This window comes from Colobus angolensis, unplaced genomic scaffold (genome assembly GCF_000951035.1).
Source record: "Colobus angolensis palliatus isolate OR3802 unplaced genomic scaffold, Cang.pa_1.0 Scaffold16, whole genome shotgun sequence".
Lineage (NCBI taxonomy): Eukaryota > Metazoa > Chordata > Mammalia > Primates > Cercopithecidae > Colobus > Colobus angolensis.
In genome coordinates, this window is record NW_012114710.1 from 20,675,732 (window position 1) to 20,699,915 (window position 24,184).

At 37.4% G+C, this 24,184-nt stretch overlaps 1 protein-coding gene and 1 long non-coding RNA gene across 3 annotated transcripts in view; one reads left to right on the top strand and one right to left on the bottom strand.

The window, feature by feature from the left end:
* Window positions 1-21,222, bottom strand: part of ZFHX4 (zinc finger homeobox 4) — a 188,689-nt gene extending 167,467 nt beyond the window's left edge. Inside the window, exon 1 of one of the 2 annotated variants that reach the window (XM_011937165.1) lies at window positions 20,825-21,222. The gene's annotated coding sequence lies outside the window, so the exon portion shown is untranslated. Of the gene's footprint in view, window positions 1-8,939; window positions 9,014-20,824 lie in introns of those variants that run through there. The other variant, XM_011937166.1, reaches the window with a different exon arrangement.
* The window catches only part of LOC105508302, a 74,798-nt gene continuing 69,762 nt past the window's right edge, over window positions 19,149-24,184 (top strand). The window contains exon 1 of the long non-coding RNA XR_001001237.1: window positions 19,149-19,374. This is a non-coding gene — a long non-coding RNA (uncharacterized LOC105508302). The remainder of the gene's footprint in view (window positions 19,375-24,184) is intronic.

Consider the following 24,184-nt stretch of genomic DNA (forward strand, 5'->3'; position numbering starts at 1 on the left):
AAAGTTCTTATACAAGAAAGACATCAGTGAAGGTCACTGGCATATTAAGTATAAAGAATAGCTAATTAATACTCTCTTTACTGTAATCAAATCCAATCTTGTCAGGCAAATCAGAGGGAAAGTGATCAGTTTAGAAAACATTAAAAGATCTTCATAGATTGAAAATGAATTCAAAATTCGTTTTGGTATCTGAGATGGTTAAAATGACATTCTAATTGCTCACAAATCAAACATCACAAAGCCTAGTGTGTAATTTTAATTTTAATCATCGATGAGCTTCAGGTTAATTATCCTCATGGCATGAATACAGCTTTCAAAATCCCCTGAAATAATCTGATAACCATAAGTAAGAAAACCTAACAATTTTGTAATTAGTCCATAAACATTAATGTTTACCTTTGCATTTGCCAATTCTGCACAAACAACGTATTCATACTGAAGGCAGCCAAAGTGCCTAAAATATAATCTCTTGCTGGCCTGAAGGAAATGAGGGAGTCAGAAAGAGACTAGAAATTTGGAATGAATGCAAGGTGATAAATAACACTAAATTAATGATGCTAGATTAAAACATAAAGTTCCAGGACCCAGGATGATATTCCCCAATGATAGGATAACCTGCTAGGCATGATGAATATATCTGATATGTAAAAAAAAAAAAAATTCACTTTAATTATAAAGAGTGAGGAAAACTCCTCAACATTTTACAGCTTTATAAAAAAGTTTCTAAGCTATATATGTTATTTGAATTTAGTTTTATCTTTACTCCTACAACAGTTCTCATCCCACAAATACAGTCGCCGGCTAGAATTATTACACACATTCTAAAAGCAACTCAAATGAATTGCGTAAAATGTGCAGTTAACAATTTTGGCCAGATGTGGAATAGACCCTGCAACGTATCATCTCAATATTTCCCTACATAAAGTAGATCCCATTTTTTTCTTTTACCTTAAAAGAGCCAGAAGTCACCTTCAAAATGTAACATTATTGCTGTATAAAAAAATTATGAAAACCACATTAAGGTATCCATCATAGGTCAAAGCAATATGGTAGGATATATTTTGGTACAATACTCCCATACAATTTTACAGAAAATTGCCAATCAATTTCTTCTCAATAAGCTACATATAAATCAGAAACTAAGTCAAATACATGTCTTCTATACAATCAAATTTACATTTCATCTGAAACCCAACAATAACAAAACTATCTACATTGATATAGCTAATAATACATTATTTGATTTTAAAAGTTTTATTTTGTTGCTATTGACTATAACCATGACAATGTTTTTCAGTATATTCTGAGGGAATCACTTTAGTTTGTATAGTTAAAAAGTTATTTAGATCTTTATGTACAGTGACACTGAATACGATGCTAAGTGATTTCACTGTCATCAATGTCAGACGAGGTCTTTCTTTTATCAAAGTGACCCATTTAAGAAATTTACGATAAAGCTTTATAAGTCCCAGTAAAAAAGACCACAAACACAACCATTTAACTTAAACCATAGAATTCATTCCAAAATGACTGCATAACAAGTTCGCTCACTATAAAAGTTCCTTCACCATTTAAGGTGATTTTTATTTAGTGTTCACCAACTTCTGTTCCCTACTGCCAGACATTCTGTTTGTAAAATCACCAAAGTCCTCAAGAAATCCCAGAGAGAAAACCTAACATAGTTTTAATGCTAAATTCAAAGCAATACATACCTGCTGGTCTGCTTAGAATATGTGTACATACACATTTTTGGTATTCTTAGTAATTCACAAGATCAGTGACTTTGATCATGTCAAATCCCTTTTTCAGAACTAATGGACAATATGCAGAAAAGAACTTTTATTAGTTGTTCTGCTTTGCCTTCGTCTACAGTCACTGCTGCCTAAACTTTGCTCTGCTAAATGACCAAACCCACCTACAAGGAGCCTAGCTAATGAAAGGGGGTGCTTTCTGAACAATAGAAGAATTCCTTTGCATTCAGAAAGCAGAGTTCCCATTAGAACCCAAAATCAGAGAGGCCAGTTTTACCTCTGTTTTTTAATTGAGATTGTCCCAGCCCTCTTCTACGGTCCAGTGAGACAGTGTTTGTGAAATGATTAAAAAGAACGTGATCTGATCAAGAGGACAGAATAATGGGAAAGGAATGCTAGGTTAGCCACTCTGCTAAGTGCTGGGAAAGAAGACCAGTGGGCTCCTTAGCCTATTGTTTTTATTCTCATCTGTTCTTTAGCCATCTCATAACACTTTGAGTCTTTATTTACTCCATTTTATGTGGGTTAAAAGTTGTCCACTTACATGATAATTTGGTAACTAGTTACAAATTTTAAAAAATAGAAAATAGATAAAAATCCTTGAATTATATCAAGTTTCCAAAAGGTCATCACTGTCTCTGCTGTGGCCTTTTCCCCATTCCAAATCCTCTATCAATATGTCATAGTGAGTTAGGCAAAGACAAAAGAGAGGCACAGTGTGAAAACGGCACATATATCTAATCCTGACAAAGCAATGAATAGACCTTCACAAGTATAATTATACTTGTTTATTTGTTGCCACGTACAGAGAACTGATGAAAAAAATCCATCAAAGTGGTATTATGCAGACACCAAGAGCTTCTTTTCTTTGGTTGCTAAAGCCACATTGAGGCTTAAATTCCTTATTGTTAAATTCAGAAGAAAGAAAAAAAAAAGAATTTTGGCTAGACTTTTTTTTTTTTTTTTTTGCATCAGTTGCTGACAAATCTTTTGTGTACAAGGCTGCATTAGTTCTCACCGCTATTGCTACCTCACTTTTACCCAAGTTGGAATTCATAATTATAAACTACTGTATAGAAGCTTTTAAAAGGGTGTGGTGTGCGAACTCAGAGAAGAGGGTAGGAGAATTGCCTGTTTCTCAGTCTCTCTTTTGATATATCATAACACAGGTAAATACCTCTGTGGAAGTACCAGTTACGTCAGGTACATCTTTGATCTCAGTCTTAAGTTGGTGCTAGTGTTTCTCTTTAATTCATCTTACTCTGCTATTTGCTTATTTTGGTATATGTGGAATATTTCATGAAAGATTGCATAACTTTTTTCCCACTACAGTATTAAAAACATTAACAAGAAAGACGGCAAATGCAAGGATGTAAAAGGATAGAAAATATTAAGTAAAAAAGGTTTCAAATCCAACTATTAGGGAGTCATTATGTTCCAATAGACACTAAATCAAATAACTTACAAAAGCAGATTTTTAGAGGTGGGGGGGTTGGGTAGCCAAACAAGCTTTTTCACTTGTAAGATAGAAATATATCAAAGTAAATGCAATCTGCATAGTTAATGTTTGTGAGCTTTACAATTTAAAACAGAAAAGCTGTAATTTTTCTTTGCTGGCAATCTGGAAACACTCTGGAGTTAATTACAGCTGATTCGGAGTGAACCACACAAACAAAGACCAGTCTATGTCCAGACAATTATACTGCATTAACCAGCTTAGAGCTTCCTGCTGATGTTTCAGGGCTCTTCTGTTACACCCTCCTACCTTCCCAGCACGAGAGAAAATGCTTCTGCAAGAAGGAATTAATGAAGAGAACTGCAAAAGAATGTGTGACGACCTCTCCTGACACGGCAAAAACTTTCCACCCATGTCACGACAAAGGGGAGAAGGTAATTAAGTTTGAATAGAAGGATGTAACCAAATATATTCAGCATTTAAAACAGGCACATTTTTTAAATAGAGAAAGTTTACAAAGACAAGTATGAGTATGTGAGTCAACTAAGTCGTTTTTCCCTGTTTTCCTCTCATTTTTCTCATTTGTGTTAGCTAGTCAATGAAGATCTGTTTTCTTCTCTGTAAATGGGACCCTGTGATTAATAGTCTTTTTCTCCCTCTCTCATTCTTTTCTTTCTCTTCCTCTCTTCCCACCCTCATTTTCCCTCATTCTCTCTCACATCACTAAATCTGCATAGACTGTATATAACAATTACATAGCATTAAACATATGTGATGGAGAACCAAAGAGAAAAGGTGCACTTTTCCAATGAGTCCAGTGGTTCTAAATTTGAATAGTTGTGGGAAATAGGAATTTTATTCAGTTTTCTTCAAAACTTTAATCAAACTCCAGCTACTTTCCTTAGAGAGGAATCAATAATCTCTCCTTAACAAAATTACACTATTATATGACTCATTTTATTTGTTTGCTTCAGGAAAATTTTATAATCAGTGTGCAAGATGGACCCAATAATTTAGCTACCCTCTGTAAACAAACTTCGGTACTTGCAACCAATCTAGTTGATTTCTAATTTTCTTATTCATTCTAATTGAAAATGAATAGTTTGCATTGGTGTAAGACAAGGACATGAACTGTAATTATGTTCAGTGCCTCTTTCTGATTCTTTCTTTGACACTGTTTTGCTAGTATTCCAGCTGACATTAAGGCTTTGTAGTGATTGCTTCATTAAAGGTTAAGGATGTCCTAATCAGCTAAAGTATTACTAGAAAGCTGTTGTTTGCCAATACTGAGAATATACTGACTTTTTTTTCCTGTCTTTATTGAACAAAAAGGTACTTCCAAATGCCAGTGACCCAGTCATACTTCAGCATTAATCATCTTCTTTTTGGCTCATCTATGCAAAGTAGGATTAGAATTAAATGACTATATGATCCTTTTAATTTTTCTTCCCTAAATAAATATTAATCCATAAATCAATCAGGTACTATAATAAAATGCATATAAATATACACTGAAGTTATGAAAAGATTGTGTAGATTATACTTACATTTACAGGGATCTCAATAATGGACAGGATTATTTTCCTTTCACAGACTCCCTCCCTCAATTTCTACCATATCTGAATGTTCAAGTAAATTACACTGCTAAACACGAAGCTTTAACACAGAACACTTTAGTTCTCCTTGGAAAAACATAAACTGTGTCAATCATTTTTGGAATTTATAAATCACAGTTACCATGTTTTTCATGTTATATTGTTCGTCTTTAAGATGTAACTGACTAATCTCTCTGGCATATACATAATCTAAGAGTGCGTAGTTGATAACCTTTTAAGTTATCACATAAGAACATTTAAAAAATTAATCTTAATTGCTTTTATTAAGTTATATATAACTGTAGACTATTTGGCTTCAAAAAAAGATATACCAGACTAGTAAAAACCAGTGCACATACAATTTATTTCATATGTAAAGATATATGAAAGGCAATGTAAAGACAGTATATTTTAACGTGCATCTGTAGTTTTTCTCCTTTATCTATTCATATATGAAACTGATTATTGAACTACTGACAACCAAATATTTCAAAGAAAAAGCAATTGTATAATTTTTTCTATTTCACAATCCCCACCAATATGATCTCATAACCAATATAACAGTAAGTATAATAGTGTAGGCACTTTTTTTTAAAAAAAAAAGTCATTTCTTGCAGGCTAAATCTACCACAATTATCTTCATAAAATCAATCACAGGTCAAGTATTCCAGCAAACATTCCTATTTCTTGAGCAATGATTTCAATAATTTTACATGATTTCAAATAGTTTCACTGAAGAAAGTTATAGGCATAAATTCTTTAAATCACTACCAAGTGCATCTCACTATATAATACTCTTAGAATCTACCAAATACAAGTGTCTTTTTACATCCCATGTAAATATTTTAAATAATTTTATATTAAAAACCACATTAGGACTAGCATAATAGAGAACATAAGTAGAATGCCAAGTTTTCTTCTGGATGAAATATTGTCAAATTTATGTTTGATCTCTGAGATTAGTTGTTATTTTATTGCTATTATGAAGAGGCCTTTGTTTGGGGATTTTTATTTAGGTTTTTTTTTTTTTTTTTTTGGCCTGAAAGTTAATTTGACTGCTGCCCATCAGTGAAGTGAGCAATTCAGTAATTAGCTTTTGTATTTTAAATGTATGAACTTTAATTAGATTTCATTATAAACAAACAACCGTCAACCATAATTATAAGCTCCTTGGTTTACCCACATATTATCCCTTTTCAAACAAACTTGATGTCAGACAAATTAAAATCAAGCAGCCAGCAATTTTGAGTTGAATTTTACATGATCTGCTGGTAACCTGATTACTTTAACTTCAATATCATTACAGGAAAAGTATCTTAGGAAAAATAATTACAAGAATTCCAACAGGAGACAAGCTTAATTGTATTGATTCAAAAGATGCATGTTCAGAGGAACCATGTTGAAGAAATAATGTTATCTCAAATCTACAGTTTCTATTAAAATGAAATTGTCCAGCATGAAAGAAGCAATTTAAGATTAGTGTCTACAAAACTAGAGATACTAAACTAACTAAATAATTATCTGGGCCCAATTATATTATACTTTAAGTAGCAAAATATCAGTGTGGAGAAACTACAAGTCATGAGGTTTGCAGGTTTATTTACTGACTGGTGTATCTATTAGGACCAAGAACAAGTGGAGCTGTCAGGACATAATGAAGGTAAATGATTAGTTAGCACCAAGCTTGAACTCTTCTTCAATGCAATAAGAGTTAATTAAAGTTTACCACCAAACATCAACCAAAGCAGGATGTTGATCAGGTTTCAGCATTAAGTGCAAACAGACAATAGTTGGCAGCAATTAGTGCAGCTATCAAATGACATGCAATGATAATTATACATTTAAAACAGTTAAAGAGCTGGGGGAAAAAACTAATCAGCCTCTTTGACGACAAATACTCAAAGGGCAGGAAACAGGTATCAGATTATTTCACTTTAACACTGTAAATCAATAGAATTAAACAAGAAAAGGTTGTGTGGGTACATTATCTGAAAGAGAACAGTTAACAGGACCTAAAATGAAATAAATCTGCTAGTATTGGTCTATCAAAGATAAGAAATTCTGCAGCTAAAGAAAATAACTCGCTTTTCAATTAAAGTTTCAGAATGAAGTCTCTGTAAAGAAAGTTTAGCTTCTTGGTTTTGTGTAAATTCAGCAATGCAACAAGTATTTCATCATAATTATTGTTATTTAAATGAAGTATTAACTTCCATTCTACCATAATGTCACAAGTACTTTATGCCTGAATATTATCTTTGTGTACTCCAATATTATCTTCCTGAAAACTTTTCAAATGGATGTTAAGATTGAAATTCTTTTAATGCAGCTAAATTTAAAACAGAGGCCACATATACATATTTAGTGGTATATTACGCAGGTCTTCCTTGACACCATTCAAACCTATGACTTCAGTCTTGAAATTGATGAACCTGTATACAGCATATCCCTTAAAAGAATTTTATTAATCACCTCATTCTTTTCCATAGTTTCTGGCCTGTAGCCTGGAGAATGTCTCCAGAAATGTGCCCATCCTCATGACCCCCACCTCCCCATTTTCCCAACTAATTCTGTTGTGCTAAGGATTTGTACACAGTGTTGGCTAATCCCAATACTTCCCTGGAGCAAAAACTAAGCCATGGCCGACTCCTAGCACAAAAATGTCTCTCTCCAAAAGCCCTTTCGCCCCCTTCAGCACTCATACACTCATTGGTCCTGACATTTTCACTTCAGCCATGACAAATGAGCTGATGACTCTGATGTGATTGCACGGGAGGATGGCTTTATCTAAAGATATATCAGTAACTCTCATCGCCATCTCCTAATATGGGCTCTTCTGGGTTCATGTAATGTGTTGCGAAAATTTGAGGAAAAATTTTTGTAAATATAGGCACTGTAAGTAACAAGAGACCAACTTCATCGAAAGAAGAAAAGGGAAGCCTGAGTGGACAGGATGGTTGGGGCCGGGGCGGAGGGTGGGGGGCGGGTTCAGGGGGAGGGGAAAAAAAGACTAACATTAACTAAATGATGCTCTGGGGATTTAAGTAACTCTACTCAACCTCTGCCCCAGTGCAAACTAGCCAGCTGACTGTCTCTCACAGGTCCCTTCCGTTCAACATGGGCAGCTGGAGCAGAGCATAATTTGTTAAGTGGCACAAATGAAGTTTCTCAGATAAATATGGTTTACCAATTGGCAGGCCAACCAATTTCCTTGTTTTTATCACAGGGTGGTATCTATTTTATTCTCAAACCCTTAATTTCTTATGTTACTAAATCTCTTTAAATTCACTTTAGTCGGGGAAGGGATTATCAAAAACAATTCCACTTTGAGATCATTGTATTTTTCAATTAGAAAGAGGCAATAGTTTCCTTCCAAACTATTATTAAATGTGAAACTTTTAAGCTCTCTGAAAAGGAGAGCCTTTCCGTTTAGCATATGCACGGCAACCTTTAGGTTACGTTAGAACCCAAGTTCCAGTCACGTAGTTCTTGTTATGTACACGATAGAGTTTACAGAGTAGATACTTGTTATAACCTCTTCTCTCAATTCATCTGAGGAGACACAGCCAATCAGAGTCAACTCTAGCACAACAGACTTCTAGAAAAGAGGTCAGGCTTTGAGGTAAAGTGCTATTCAGTCTTGGACCATGCAAGGAGCTCTTTATTCCTGTTCTTATTGGCATCAGACCGCCTTACTAGAGTAAGAACAAAGCCAAGTGCTCGTGTGAGGTTTATGAATAAATCAGAGGTGAGCCACTTTAAGTGCTGCCCATGATTTCCTTGTTGACAGTGAGCACTTAAACAGGCTCCTATGACCAGCAACTTCTGGCAAACCATAATGATTCCTTATCTGCACCCTGCTTCATTTCAAGAACTAAATGACCCACCCTATTTTTCCTGCAAGCTTTCACCTTTCAGGCAATTTTGGTCCTATCTCTAACAGTTTACCTTTATAATCTCAGAGCACCCAGCACAGGAATTGTAACAACTAAAAGCTTCCTTTGCTTCGAAAAATCTCACAAATTAAAGTAATCTCCAGCATAAGCATAACAAATTATTATCATATTAATATTATATAATTTTTGGATAGGGAGAAGCTAAGCCAAATAAACTGAAGAGGACACACACATGCACACACACACACTCAATTTCTTCAGCTGCACTCTGTAGTTATGTGATGTTTCCCAGGAATTTCCAAGAGGTTCAGTTTCCGTATTGGTTAAACAAGGGGATTGTGCTATATCCTTTCTGACTGCAACAATCTATGGTTCTAATATAAAAATCCATTTAGATTTCTCTGTAAGATGGTTTGCTCTGTGGAATTTCCCAAAACAAGTCCAGTTGTTTTTAAGGTGATTTTTTTTTTCAGTACCTAGATTTCAGGAGGAAAGGCAGATTCCAGTAGTATAGTAAACTGAAGTTTTCTATTTATGTTTTTAATTATCATTCATTTATCCATTCATTCATTCAACAGATATTTACTGAGCACCAAATATTTGCCAATAGTATGTCCATCACTGTGGATATAGTGTTTAAACAGAAGTGGGTGCTACCCTCATGGAGGCTGCAGTTTTATTTAAGGAGACACTTAAACAAGCATCATGAAAAATGTTAAGATGCTAATTGCTTTCTCTACATGAATTATATCCTTATATTGATTAATATTAAAAAATGCTTTGTCTTAAATGAATGTGCTTCAAATGAAATGTCAAGTCCAGGGCCTCTTATAAATATGACTAGAATATAGGCTCTGCATACACTTTTATTTTTAAGAAGTGTTATGAACCAAACATATATAAATATTAAACAATAATCAAATACAAAATTAGAAAATTATAATCCAAATGAACTTAGATTTCCCATAAAATTATAAACAATAATTTTAAATGTGTATCTTATATGTATCACAATAAAAAATGTATCAAAAATAAACAGATTAAAAAAACAGAACTTTAGTTTCCAGGTGGTTCAAAAAATTGTACTTATATATATTAACTCATCATGAATTTACCATCTTTAAACTTGGATAGTCCTCTAGAATAATGCATTATTATAAAACAGTAAAGGACTGTGATTCTCCAAGAGATAAACCAGATGGAGACCCACAAGTTGGTTATAAAATAACCTAAGAAAATTTAAGGGTTCATAATATTATTGGATTATTAATACCTGGATCTCTTCTCTAGGTTGGTATAAATTTTGGTCAACAGGATACCATGTAATAGTATCCATTCCCTTTTCTTGGCATATGAAAATATCACCAATATCAAGTATATAATATCATTAATAGCAAGTACATAATCCAGTTTTGGAAAATCCTCTAATTCAGTGGCTTTCAAGCGAAGGCTTTCAACTTCAAGACTGAAATAAGCATTACAGTCATTTATATTATTGTATTTAATGGAGGGTCTGGAATCTTGAGTTCATGTGGATAGACCAAGGTCTGAATTATTGAAAAGCTATTTCTGTCTTAATTTGCTTCTTTAAAAAAAAATGAAGATTCAGAAATGCATTAAATACCGAGAAGCCCCTCAGGACCAAACCAACTTGTAGTGATCGAGTGGCAGATAAAGATGTGGAGGAGCATCCACCTGTCAACCTAGACACCATTTGGGTACCTGTCAGTGAGAAAATATGAAAAGAAGGATACTACTCCTTTCCTCCACCTCTTAGACATATCCATTGCCAAATTCATATATTTTTCTTGTAGGAGAGAGAGGAAACTCTACTCAAAATATCTATGTAGACTTGCTTTATCAAATACTCTTTAGTTGATCATTACTTTAAAACAACTATTGGGAAAAAACAAAAAGGGAACTTTTGGATCAGTTGTCAGGTCCTGCAACAATCACTTATTTTAACATTCACAACACTTTAATCTTATGTAATCTCTACAGCAACCCTGATATATAGATGAGAAAACTGAGGCTCAGGAAGATTAAGTAATTTGGACAAGGGCACCCACAACAGAAATGTAATCCAGGTGTCATATAGGTTGAGTGAGATTCCTATTAAGCATTGGGTTGCCAACAAATGTAGTAGATGTTAAAATATCTAAAATGTAAATTTAAATAAAGTGATTAAAAAAAAAAAGGAAACCAAAGTAAGCAGAATCAAAAAATGTCTGGTCTTAACTAGGTGTCATTCTTTCTGTATATTATGCTGCCTCCAAAACATCACAGCCTTGACTTCATATCCTTTCTTTACACGGAAGTGAAGCCTTGTTCTTGTTCACACCATGTTTACGATTGTGATAAATACATTTTAAGTCACTGAAGTCATCAGTATTTTACGAATCATAGGCTCTTCTTGTCCATTTGGAGCACCTCGTGTAACTTCCTGCTTAACACAAAAATATGTTTAACAGCCACAATAACAAGAGGCCATCCAGATTCTACTTGTCTCCTTTCGATAACAGAGAGCTCACTCTCTCAGACAAGACAAGTTATCATGCACATTTTCCTTTCCTCCTCTTCACCACCATCTCCACAACCTTCATATTCATTCATTCAACAAACATTTTTCAAATAGCCCATACAGTTGAGTGACCACTGGTCCTAGAGTTTGAATATGTCAGTTCTTGTCTTGACATTTTCCTACCTTGCTGGGCAATCAAAGATAACTTATCTTTAATTCAATAGCCCATATTTTAAAATGAGTTAGTTGAACCGAATGATGGTAAGGCCACTTCCAAGACTCTGGCATTTTGGTAATTTCTAATTGCCTTACCTTCCTAGCTGCTGTTTTCTGTTGCGATTATATTGGCCAATTCTTAGAAGATGAAAGTTTAGCCTATGAAGGGAAAATTTCACAAGCTACCACTAGGAATGCATCTAAAGAGGAAAAAAAGACCTAACATGGAAAGAGGGTAGATGTGTGTGTGTGTGTGTGTGTGTCTGTCTGTCTGTATATACTCTAGTGAACAGGAACTTAAGAATGTTAGGGATGATGAAACACAGTTGTATCCACTAAACCAAAAGAGAAGATTAATTCTAATTTTCAATTAATGGGCTCAGGAAATCTTAAGTATTAATTGCGTTGTTCCAAAATTTACGGTATTTTAAAAACTACTAATCACTGTATTTTTGAAAATCCACATTAGCAAACTATTTCAGGTTTAATGAAAATACCATGGGAAATATAAGAATAATTGGTCCTTTTCAACCTATTATTCCAAGCAGACAAACGTTAAGATTCCTCAAAAACTTCCCTCTTAAGAAGTTATGTTTCATTTTGTTTTTAACAATATAACCAGGTGGCATACACCAGCTCATATGTTTTTGTATTTTAACATTGTTAGAGCTATGGATTTCTTTTCTTCTTTACAGTGAAGGAAAAGAATTTTATGGACAGTTATAAAATGCATATTTTAACCCAAAAGTCAATTTTCCCTGGTTAAAATGATTTAGACCTGAGTAAATATTTGCAGAGTGATTTCTTTTTTATAGCTAGAACACAATGAAACCTATAAATGTTGTCTTTAGAGGTATGTCCTATAGTGCATACCATTCAGTAATTATCATCTGAGCACTGCTGTGTCCTCAAGTCAGACAAACATTAGACATGATCTATTATCTGAATTATGATGCTGGTGTGTGAACCCCTGACGTGAAGGACCAAAACACCTACTCACAACTTTTCTTGGACCATCAGGACATTATGATGTATTAACTAAGTCAGTCTGCCCAAATTCTTACATTGTATTTGTTTATTTTATCCAGTCTCTAGAATGTTAAGGTGGTTAATTATATTAGAGATAAGCTGCCTACTAAATATGACTTTAGTGCCAAAGTCATTTTTAAGTCGAGTGCATAAACTCAAATATGCCTTAAAGTGGCAAATATTTTATTCTATTCACAAACCTTTAAAAGAAAAGGAAACGAGAGAGCAGCCATTCTTGAACTGAGGATTGTATGTCGAATGTGAAACCATATCAAACTTTCAAGGCAACTCGTGAACCTCTGAAACTAGGGAATTAACAGAAACATCAAGTCCAGCAAGATCACAAGGGGCACAATCCTTATGCAAGAAAATAATGCCACTGAGCCCTCATTAAAAGCCCATTTTGTCTTTAGCCATCAAAGACTGTGAGTGCACTAAGATCTTGGTTATATCATCAGGGATAACTAAAACAAGTGCCAAGAGAAATTGTGCACTTTTAGTTCTCACATGTGTCCATCTGTTCACATATAAACATATATTCTGCTTTCTGTCTGATTTCTAAAATCTTGATATCAGAATACCCTGGGCTTTTGCCCATTTCATAAGAATGCAGACATCACATAAGCTACTATTAACCCATGTGTGATCCACTTCCATGGTGGCTGGAAAACTGCCAGTTACAACACATGGTGCCTGGTTAACAATGTCTTAAAATATAAATGAATTTATTTTTTAAATTAACACATTTTCTTATGGAAATACCTTAATAAGCCCTTCTGCATGTAAAAGAATAGTCTCCATGTGGATTTTTTTGTTCTTTTAAGACTTTTTTCAAGCATATCATAAAGTTAACCATAAAAGTTTCTGAAGCAATCCAGAATTTCTTGACAAATTTTAAAAAGGACTCTAGTAAAAAATTTGGGGGACTGTATAACATAGATCAAACAGTTTTCTTTTACAATATGCTGTACTCAAGAGTCAACCCTTACACTTTAATTTATGTAAAAATACTTGTGATTTCCCAAGTTTCCATCTAACCATCTTAATAGTACCTCAACAACAAAACTGCTAAAGTGATGAGGCAAATGGAAGTTCTAAAATCTAGCAGCAAACAAGTTGGGTTAATATCTGATGAAATCTTTTAGTCCTGTTCTGAGGCAGCCATGATCATTAGTGGTGACTTCAAACGCGAAAGAGCTTGTTTAAAATGTATACATATAAATAATTATCTGCACTGTATTTGATTTACATATGTACAAAAGAACCAATTCCCACTTTTGAAAGAGTCTTAACACTTATGGTATTTTAACTGTCCTAATGATGGTTGAAGAAACATCATTAAGAGTGTTGATCACATTGTCAACTGATAACCAGTTACATCCCTAACTAGTGACAGGGGACCCTACTACACAAATGTCTCCAAGAGTGAACTTATAATACCTAGACACTTTTAAAGACTTATTTCTAAATAAAATACAAAATACACCTACAACTAACATGAAGACTGCATTCAGAACTTCATGAATTAAATCTTAAGAAAATACATCTGTACCCTCTTCTCTCCCTTCCCAGCCACAAAAGCTGATAGGCCACTTAAAACACTTAACATTGCCAAAAGTCAGATTACACAACTCCTTCCCAAGTGAAGTGTTTCACCAATCGAGATAGTTATTTATAGCCGATGTGGTAAAATACAGGCACTTTATATTCCATCATTAACTGAATTAAATATCCACACCATACTATTGGCTCTTCTAAAATAATTGTTTTTGCCAGCAAAGTGCTGGGAATTCCTGATACCCAATAGTCAATATTTGGCTAGCCTGGCATGTTTCTGAAACTCTTCTATATACAAACCTCTGTTGATCATCTTCTAGCTGCACTATTGTCATACACATTACATCCCAATGATGATGAAAACACAGCATCTTATAAAGTTGCTGAAATCTGAGCCCCTGCTTGTTTTCTCAAGTCTTGGACAAACATAACTTTAGAGAGAGCGGAGCACAGACATAAAGAAAGAGAAGCCTGCATTTTCATCTTCCTTTCATCTTAGTCATTCAGTCAGCCATTCAGGACCCTATTCAACAGAGCTTTTCATTATGCAAAAAAATGCTAATCCTTTTCCGATGCTTTCACACTTGTATAAACCCCCATTCCTTCAACTGAAAAGCAATTATATCAGTTTACCTTTCTGTCAAAAACAGGATTAATATTCCAATAACAGAATCTCCTTTCTTTTCCTATCTTTTTGCTTTAGGAAACTAGAGATTATTAGTAGAGGCATTCTTAGAACAAGAATCTGTTATTTTAAATATGATTATGTTAACCAATGGGTGGACAAGGGTGAAGAAGAAGAAAAAAACGTCCTTCAGTTACTGCAGAAACTCTTTTCTGTGACAGAAGTGACCTTCCTTTTACAGATGCCCAAAAAGAATGAGACTCACTCTGGTCTATTAATCAGAAACAAATTATGAAAGAATGTAGCTGGACTGGTTGACACTATCCCGTCTTGGGAGACTCAGTAACAGCCTAGTAACAATGTCCTCTTCATGGGTAATGAACAGCCATGACAAATGGGGCAGAGAAACTATTTATTTGCATATGCAAATTCTCACACAAGGGAAACATGTACAAACAAGTGTCATTGTAAGGTGGATTAGGCAAACAACGCTTTCTTTTTAGGACATTCTGCAGCCCAGAACATTAGTCAGCACAATTAAACCAGTCTCCATGGAGACTAATGAAATTTCACCACGGTATGAGTTAAATTAGATAGCTAGTTATGTGTTTCCACAATCCAACTTGAAATCCATTATTGTTTCAGAACAATACTGCAATTGTGCCTAGCTGATCTTTGCCAGCTCAACAAGCTCCTAAGTTGACAATTTGCATATGTTAATATAATTAAGCACTAATTACATGAAACTTGTACATATTCACATGCACTTTCCCTGGGCGCTTCTCAGTTTGAACCTTGGCCAAGTCTTTAACCCTTAGAGTGGTCTTAGAAGAGGGGGGAAAACCCTCTCCCTGTGGGTACAGCCCTTAGGCAGACACAGAAAGGCTCCTCATTTATAAACACAAAGCTTAACCTGGCTTCTCATATTTCTAGCAACAATGACAGAACATATTTTGTGAGAGTGCTAGAGACCAGGGATAAGGAAAATGAAGAGAGGGGGATGGATTAGTCTTTAAAGACTCATAACGAGTATCTTCTCAAAGGAAGGCAGGAACATTCATTTCAAGAAAATGTTAAGAAAGAATTTGTTCTCATTGACATTGTCGAACACTGGGAGATGAACGTGGTTTGACAACAGCAAAAATAGCAAGTAGGAAAGGGAAAAGGAGTCAGCAGCACCTAATGAGCTTTACATAAATATATGCAGAGGCAATTAAGCAATGTTAATTACTATGACAGCAGTTAATTGAATATAATTAGATATTTTAAGCCACTGAATAAAGCATAGTTAAGATTAATTTTATTGAGATTAATTGTAAATAAGGATAGATTAACGCTGTGTTTTGACAGGCATAAAAAGTAGTTCTGCAAATTAAGCAGAAGCGTGGCCACCAGTCCAAAAATCATATATTATTTTAATGTCACACCTCAGAATCATCTCCTCAATAAACATGACTTTTCAAACCCAAACAGACAGGAATCTTGAAGAAAAACAAACAGCTTGCAGAGATTAAAGAGGCTTTTGTCCTTTTTCATGTGCATTTCTTTTAACAGACTAAATTAAGCGAATCTGGTGTACGTTTTTTAGGAAGGAACATTTCACACTGAATGGAAAAAATGTTCTATCACATATGAAATTTGTGCAGCTGTGCGGAACTTGGTCCAGAGGGTTTAAGACTATAAAACACCATCAAATGATAGACAGTAGGCCCTCCCAAGATTATGTGATAAAGTCACAATCTTTTATTTTGACCTCCCTCCAAATTTCTGCTTTGTATTCTTTCCAGTTAAGTCGCATATTTTCTTTCATAATTTGCTTTCTCTAAGAGAATAAAAAGGAACATTGCACCTACTAAGTGCTAGAAACAGAATGTAAAAGAAATTGAAGAAGGTTTCATTTAACATAGATCAGCTAAGTCATTCAGCCACAAAATGCAGTGATAGCTATCACAACAATGTATGCAAATGACACCTCTGGATTATGACTCTCATAAACAATGGTTTCTGAAAATATTTCTTAGGAAAGTATTGCTAATTGAAAAATCCTCTGCCCCAATAGTTTCACACCAAGCTAATTCATACATACTCTTTAAGAAAATTAACACAGTCCTCAAGAAAGCTGAACAAATCATTAATAAAAAAGGAGCTTCAATTGATTTTGAAATAAATCAATAGGTGATTAACATAATATTTTTAAAGCAGCAGAATGTACATATATATTACATAAACGTGTATATTATATTTCCAATACCTTTTAGTTCTTAATCGAACAAGGGCTTTACACTATTGAGTCTGGGTCTACACTGCCTCACAACTTCTTTAGGATGTCTTTAGTCTTTATAACGAAAATCCTAAAATGGTCTATGAAACAAGACTACGACAAGCCATTCTGCAGTGAAAGATTTTAAATCATCCAGCCTCTTCTAATAGACTTGAGACTTATTGAGGTAGAAACCATAAAAAATGAAGAAGGGAAATTTAATCCCTGAAATATTGATTTGCACATTAATATCATATAGGCAGAGGGCAATTTGGCTTCGTGGAAATGACACATTGTCGACCCTTGGTGAAGTCAGAGCCAATCTAACTGCTGAACATGTCTGAATCTCAAGAGTTATTAAGGGCTTCCCTTCTTGCCTTTATGACTTTTCTTCAGCCTACCAATGCAATCTTAAATGTATTATCTTTAAGAAATAATTGTAAAACCTCAGGGGTTTTCCAGTTAATGGAAGGGAGGCCAAACCACATCAGATTCTGAAATGCAACATTAAACCCTTGCAATCAACAAAACCACCTCAATTCTCATCCATCCAGTGCAGGATCTAATATTGTTATTAGAGATAATCAAATTTCATTGTGTAAATTTAGGCTCATGGTCAGAATGGAAGCAGTAAATTCTGCAATATTAAACGGTGATTTTCTCAGCCTCCTTTATGTTTTCCTTTGCTTGTGAAGCATCTTTTAAAATAATCCAACTAGCTCAAAATTAATGAACAGATTTGGACTCATTTGCTCAAAACTGCAAAATATTATAAAAGCGCTGAACATGTTTGCCTTATTTTTAACTTTAAGTGGCAACTTTCACTTCACTGAACCAGAGTCCACTATCCCTGTCTAACCCCACAGTTGGTGCTATTGCTTTGACTTACACAGCTGGTTTACCTGACCTTTCTTTGTTCCTTGGGTACATTTCACTTTTCAGATTTATGATATTTCCCCCATATTTCATTGACCCTATCTTCATTGCCATAAACATGAAAACACCTGAATATGAGTTTACTTTTTTAAAAATCCAAAATCAGCCAGCAACTGAATAAAAACACAGTGATGTTCTCCCTAGTTTATGCCATAAATATTAAAACCATTAAAAAAATAACTGTATAAACCTTATGATCCCCACACTGAAGCCAGGTGCAAGAGGTTAAAACAGCTGGCTAGCCATCTTTTATTTCTGTGTGCCTTCCTGCTGATTGAAACCACAAACCTTGAAAACTATCAAATATTCCCTTAAGAATATATATTTTTTTAAGATGAGGAAGGAAAAAAGAAAACCTCCATTCTCTTTAACATGCTCCTCAGTGGAAAAGGAAAACTCCGAAACAGTCAGTCACAGAGGTAGTGAAATAATTCTGAATATCTCCTTTCTGTTTTATTTAAACCATCCTTTTCAGCAATTTCTATACACAATTGTTTGTATTCTTCAGTTAGTAAAGAAGAAACAGAAAAAAAAAAAAAAAAACAGAAAGAAAGTCTGAGCTTGCTCAGTCAGTTTTGCCAGTAAATACAAAGTAAAACAAGTGTTGATGGCACCGAGAGTGTTACATACCCGGGCTGTGTTTTTGCATTGCTCTCAATGGAAGCGATCGATGCCCGTGTCACTGTCGCGTCCCAATCGCAGCCAAGTCTCAGCCTTAATCTAAGCAACACCCGAAAAGGCAGCGGCAGCCGCAGCCTCTCTCTCACTCTTCCATCCATCTACCCAACTAAAAATATAATACTACATATGAGCTTTAACCACTCCACGTTTATAGGGATCAAGCCACTGAAAATCCAGGAGAACACAATAAAAAAAAAAAAAAAAAAAAAACCCCTCTGTCTCTTGTCTCTTCTCTCTCTCCCTCTCTCTCTCTCTCTCTCTCTCCCCCCCCTCTTCCTCTCTCCTCTCTGTCTCTCCTTTTGCCATCTACATGATCCTTGATTAAACATGGAACAGAGTTAATAAAAAGGGTGGGGGGGAGGACTCAAGGAGAGGAAATGCAACTGTCAGAAATCAGGACGGCCAGATTTCCTGGTGAACCTGCCTCTGTCTGAGTCAGTGTCAATCCACCATCTTCTGCCAGTGAACTTGTCTTTGGGTTTTTGTTTGTGTGTGTGTGTTGGGGGGGATGTTGTTGTTGTGTGTATGTGTGTGTGTGCTTTTTTTGGAAGGGGGGAGGGGAAAGACACGGTGGGGGCCGGAGGTGGGGGGGAGAGTAGGGAGAATGTTGTGTCTGTGAGTGTGTGTTGAGTGTGAGTGTGTCTCTGTGTGTGTAGGGGTCGAAGTGGGGGGGTCCGTGTTTGCGATCTGAACCTTTGGTACCTACAAGGAGGGTGTCTCACCGAACGGTAGTTAAAACCTCACCAGAACCGCGCGGAAGTGAGAAGTCGCGGCCACAGGCGCCCGCAGAAGCCTCCTGTTTGGGCAGGACCCCAGCCTGAGCGGCCGAAAGGAGCCCCCCGCCCGGATCACAGGTAACAAAAGAAATAAAAACCAGTGCACCGTCTTCTGGGGGAAGGGGGTTAGGATAGGGAACCTTCTGTAACTTGGACATTGGCAGAGAAACTTTATACAATTTCATGAGAAAATTTATTTTTTTTCTGATAGAAAAGAGCAGAGAGAAGGGGGTTGGGAGTGGATAGAAGTAGAAGGAAGGAGAGACCCGGTGCATTCCAGCCCCTTTTCCCTTAGCTGCTCCCAGCCAGAAGGCGCACTTGATGCTTGGAGAAGCGAAGGAGGTGAAGTTCATTTGTAGGCATGGAACCCTTTTAGGGGGGGCGAAGAATGAATCGGTTCTCACAGCCGAACACAGACACTCAATACACACACACACACACACACGCACACACACACACACGCACACCCACCCCTTGCCCTTTGCTAAAAAGAAAGGAAAAGATTCTTGACCCCAAGCCGCGGGCGTCTATCTGCTGGTCTAACCCACACCCAGCGGCGTTCCGTCCCGAGCAAGCAGCCGCCGCCTCCCGGGTCCCCGGCCCAGCGGCCGAGTGATCCCGCCTCCTAACGGACCTGCCTTCCCTCCGCGGCGCCCGCGCCCGCGCAGCCGAGAGCAGCCCTCGGCAGCGCCCGCCGCTCCCGCTCCGGTGGGCCGGTGTCTACCTGCAGCCCCAGCCCCAACGTTCACCCCAGTCTCTTGAAATCCCCTCCCCAGAGCGCACGAACCCCCGGGAGTTCTCCAGCCCCGCACACTAAGCGACCTTCGGGGAACTTGAGAAGGGGAAGAGGGGCGGGTGGTAAAAGGGGGAAGAAAAACGAGGCTGAATAAGGTGGGGTGGGGGTTGGAGGGTAAAGCAGGGAAAGAGCAGGAAGAGAGGGGCTCCCAGCCCCACCGACCAACGTCCAAACTTTCGGAGGATGAGTGCGGAGGACGAGTCATTCCGATCCGGGTGCGGGGGCGCGGGGTGAGCAGGGACCCCTGGCAGTGCCCGCGCCGCTGCGGAGCTGACAGCTTCCCCCAGCCGCTAGAATGCCCGGGGCTCGCGAGGAAGGCAGAACCCGAAAAGACAGGGAAAAGGAGAGAAAACTGCCTGAGCAAATGTAGATGATCCTCCGCCACTTAATCCAAAAGTTAAATCCCGAAAAACGCAGCCCCCCTAAAGAAAGTGGAAAATCAGGTCCCTCATTGCCCCCTCCCTCCCTCAGCGGAGCAAAACCTTGAGCCAAAAAAAGGGGAAAGAGATAGAAAAGGGGGGCAGAGCGGAAGAGATGGTCGGAATGAGGGGATGTGTGCGAGAGCGAGCAGGAGCGAGCGAGCTAGGGGCAGAGAGGGAGAGAGGCGGAGAGGGAGAGGGAGAGAGAGGGAGCGAAATATCAAAGATTGTGCAAGATCAGGCTGGAAAGATAATCGATACTCGACCTAAATTTAACACAAACTACTCAATAAAAGTTAAAGAAAAAACTTACTTTCCATTTCCCCTGCAGTTCCTACTCGATCTTCGCCTCTTTTTTGTTTTGCGTTTATTTTACTTACAGCTGATCACATCCAAGTAAAACGAGAGGGTTCATTAAAAAAATAAAAAAAATAATAATCCTCGAACTTTATTGGGTGAAAATAAAAACGTTGGAGCAGAAAGTGGGGGGCATGGAGCGGTCCTCGGGGGTCCGGGAGGAGTTAAAGCATGTGCCGACCGCGGTCTCGCTGTTTGGTTGTGAAGGGGTTGGGAAAAGGAGGAAAGGAAATGAAAATCCGATATGTCTTTATTCTGCTAATTATTATCGTTTTAGCCCTGTTTAAAAAAATGGCTGATTAAGTTGAGTGCGCATGTCTTTGTGTGTCTATTCCCGATATGCACTCTGGGAATGAGAGAGGAGAGCGAGGGAGAGGGAGAGGGAGAGGGGGGAGAGAGAGGTGTAATTAGTGAGGTGATCAACATTCCCCAGACTGCAAATGACGCGCAGCCCGGACTCAGAGCAGCTCCGGAGCCTCACGACTTCCAAGGCTCCCAGCGCTGCGGTTGGAGCCCAGGACGCGACGACCGCGGAGAGGACAGGGGATGGGGACCTCCGGGGCTCGCACCCCACGCGCCCCTGCGCGCGACTCCCAAACTTCATTAGACACACACACGCTCTTACACACAAACACAGGCACACACAGAGCAAGAAGGGGAAAGAAATAAAACATAGATATCGCCAAAGCGTTGCCCTTTAACCATTCGAGATTTTTTTATTTTTATTTTAATGAGGCAAAGTAATTATTATCGGACCAGAGATTTGTTTACTAGGGAGCTTTAAGCAGAAATATGAGTTAGGGTAATGAAGAGCTTTTCTCTGCCGAGTTTATTCTGCTGAGCACATGAACGCACTTTAATGGCGATATGCGGGGGCCTGAGCAAATATGCAGATATATGTAAATAAAGGGTGCCTGCCTGTGTGCAAACACCGCTCAGCCTATTTCAAAGGAGGAATTGCACTCTGGATCCTTAGGCACTCTATTTAAACACGTATCCTTCACTTGTATACGCAGGAGAGAAAATCCAGGTTATGGGAGATGGAAGCGGTTAGTCAAAGAAAACTTCCAAATGAGAATAAGTGAAGGTTGCAAGAATGATTGGGGAGGGGGGGTACAGTTCTAGCCTTTATGTAATATTCTTGAATATTTTATCAGAATTGCATAAGTTCAATGTAATAACTTTAAGAAGACTTAGAAAAGAAAAACCTTTCATCTTTTGAGTCTGTTGAGTTATCTTTCTTGAAGCACATTATGATGAATTTTAAAACCCCACTACAGATCTCATTAGAATGAAATATACTTGGTATTTTCTGGTGCAAAATTTAAGGTGGCTGATTCTCATTTGAAAATCTAATTATCTCTTTCCAATATTACAGATGTGAAGATGAGTGACACTTTCATTAAAAGATAATTAACTAAAACTAGGAATAGACATACTTTTAAATACCCCCTACTGAATTTGGGATATATATACGGAATATATATATACATATATGCATTGCTAGTCAGCATCTTGATGCATTTATAACTACTATACTACAGGTCACAGGTAGACACCATCTATGTAATATTTCAAAAATAGGAATTCTAAACAGAAAGTAAGAATAACAAATCAAATGAGCTAAAAACAGGAAATACTTGCAGTGTCCAGCTTCCTGGACAGGTGATGTGTCAGCTGCCTTTGAGTGACAGGCCTTTGAAGTTCTGGATCGCCAGGATCTGCTTCAAAACCTTGTCTTAGGCCTTAAGCACAAATCTACCAAATACCAACAGAAAGGTTTATCACACAAGTATTTGGAACTACAGAGGCTGCAAAAATGCATCTTTCCAGGCCTAAAACCTTGCGTTATCAGAGAACATTTGGAAAATCCTAGGACTGATGCAAATGGATTAAAAACCAAACAAAACACCTGGGAGGATAAAAGCACAGTCCTCAAAAAAGCAGACCTAGGCCCAGATCAGGAAAGCTGGTTGCCTTCAGCAGCTGGCTAAAGTTACAATGAAAGTCCAGAGGCATGGAGTGGAGGAAAAAAAAAAAAAAACCTAGATATGGTCTTTATTAAGAGAAAAAAAAAGCAAATCACCACCTTGGATCCAGAGTCAGTGCAGGTACTAGTGTTTTAGAAGCCAGGGCTACTAAATGTTAACAGAAAGAAAATCATCTGTCTCTCCAAAGACTTTATTCGATTTTAAACTTCTTTGGGAAGAAATTTGTTGAAAGTCGAAAGCTTTCTAAAATTGTAAATTTACTTTGTTTACAGCCCCACCTTTACCCAGCAATTGTATCACCAATTTGCTAGCAGTATCTGATTGCACCTCAGTGGGGTTTATCCATATGCCTTAAGAAACATACATGCACACAGGGGTAAAATTTAAATTCTCTGCAACTTGTAAGTGAAAAAGGTGTTTATGTAGCGTTACTGTTTACTGAAAAACACCCCAGAGAGCAAAATTTCTGGCTTTAAAAAACTATTTGAGGTGTGTGCATGGGGAAGGAGAATGGGAGCTTTTAAAGAGACTGAGGGGAAATGAAGGCAGGGAAACTTTCAGGTTCAAATCAGAAAAGATCAAGCCCTTTGCGGAAGAGGGCTCCATGTACAAGCTCACTGATGGAAAAACCATTTCCTGCGACTTCAGACGGGTAAATGGATATGATGAAGGAAACACCTGAGAACAATAAGTCTGTTTCAGGCTCAGGTGAAGAAAGAGGTCTATTTCTGGCATGGAAGAATAGGGAAATGATGATCATTTCGTTTTCAAGTTCTTTATTTCTTTTGCCTTTTTCTCCCTGAAACATCAATAACATTAATGTCATTAATGTCAAAACAGCAAACGTCAAATCAGGAAAACAATTACAAAAAATTGGTGGCTATTTCTCCTCTACACCTCCCCCGTCTTTTCTTGGAAAATACAACTGTGTGTATCCGTGTGTGTGTGTGTGTGTGTGTGTGAGTGTCTGGTGGTGGGGGCGGTTGATTTCTAAGTAAGAAAACAAAAGAGGACTTGTAAGGGGTGCCCACTTTCTCAACCCCTTCTTTTGCTGGCGAGGTTTCTCCACCTAACGTGTGTGTGTGTGTGTGTGTGTGTGCGTGCGTGTTGTTGTTGTTGTTGTTGTTACCATCTCTTTCTCGTTTTCTTTCACCTTTTCCCTAAGAAGAGAGGCTGGAGGTGAGGGTCGGGGGTTAATGGGCTGAGAGAAGGGGCAGAGAGGTTCTAGCGCAGAGTCAAGAGTTTCCTCCAGGGCTTGGCCTCGGAGCGCGCCAGCGTGAGGAGAGCTGTTGGGCTGAAGCGGCGGCGGGACTGCGTGGGGTGGG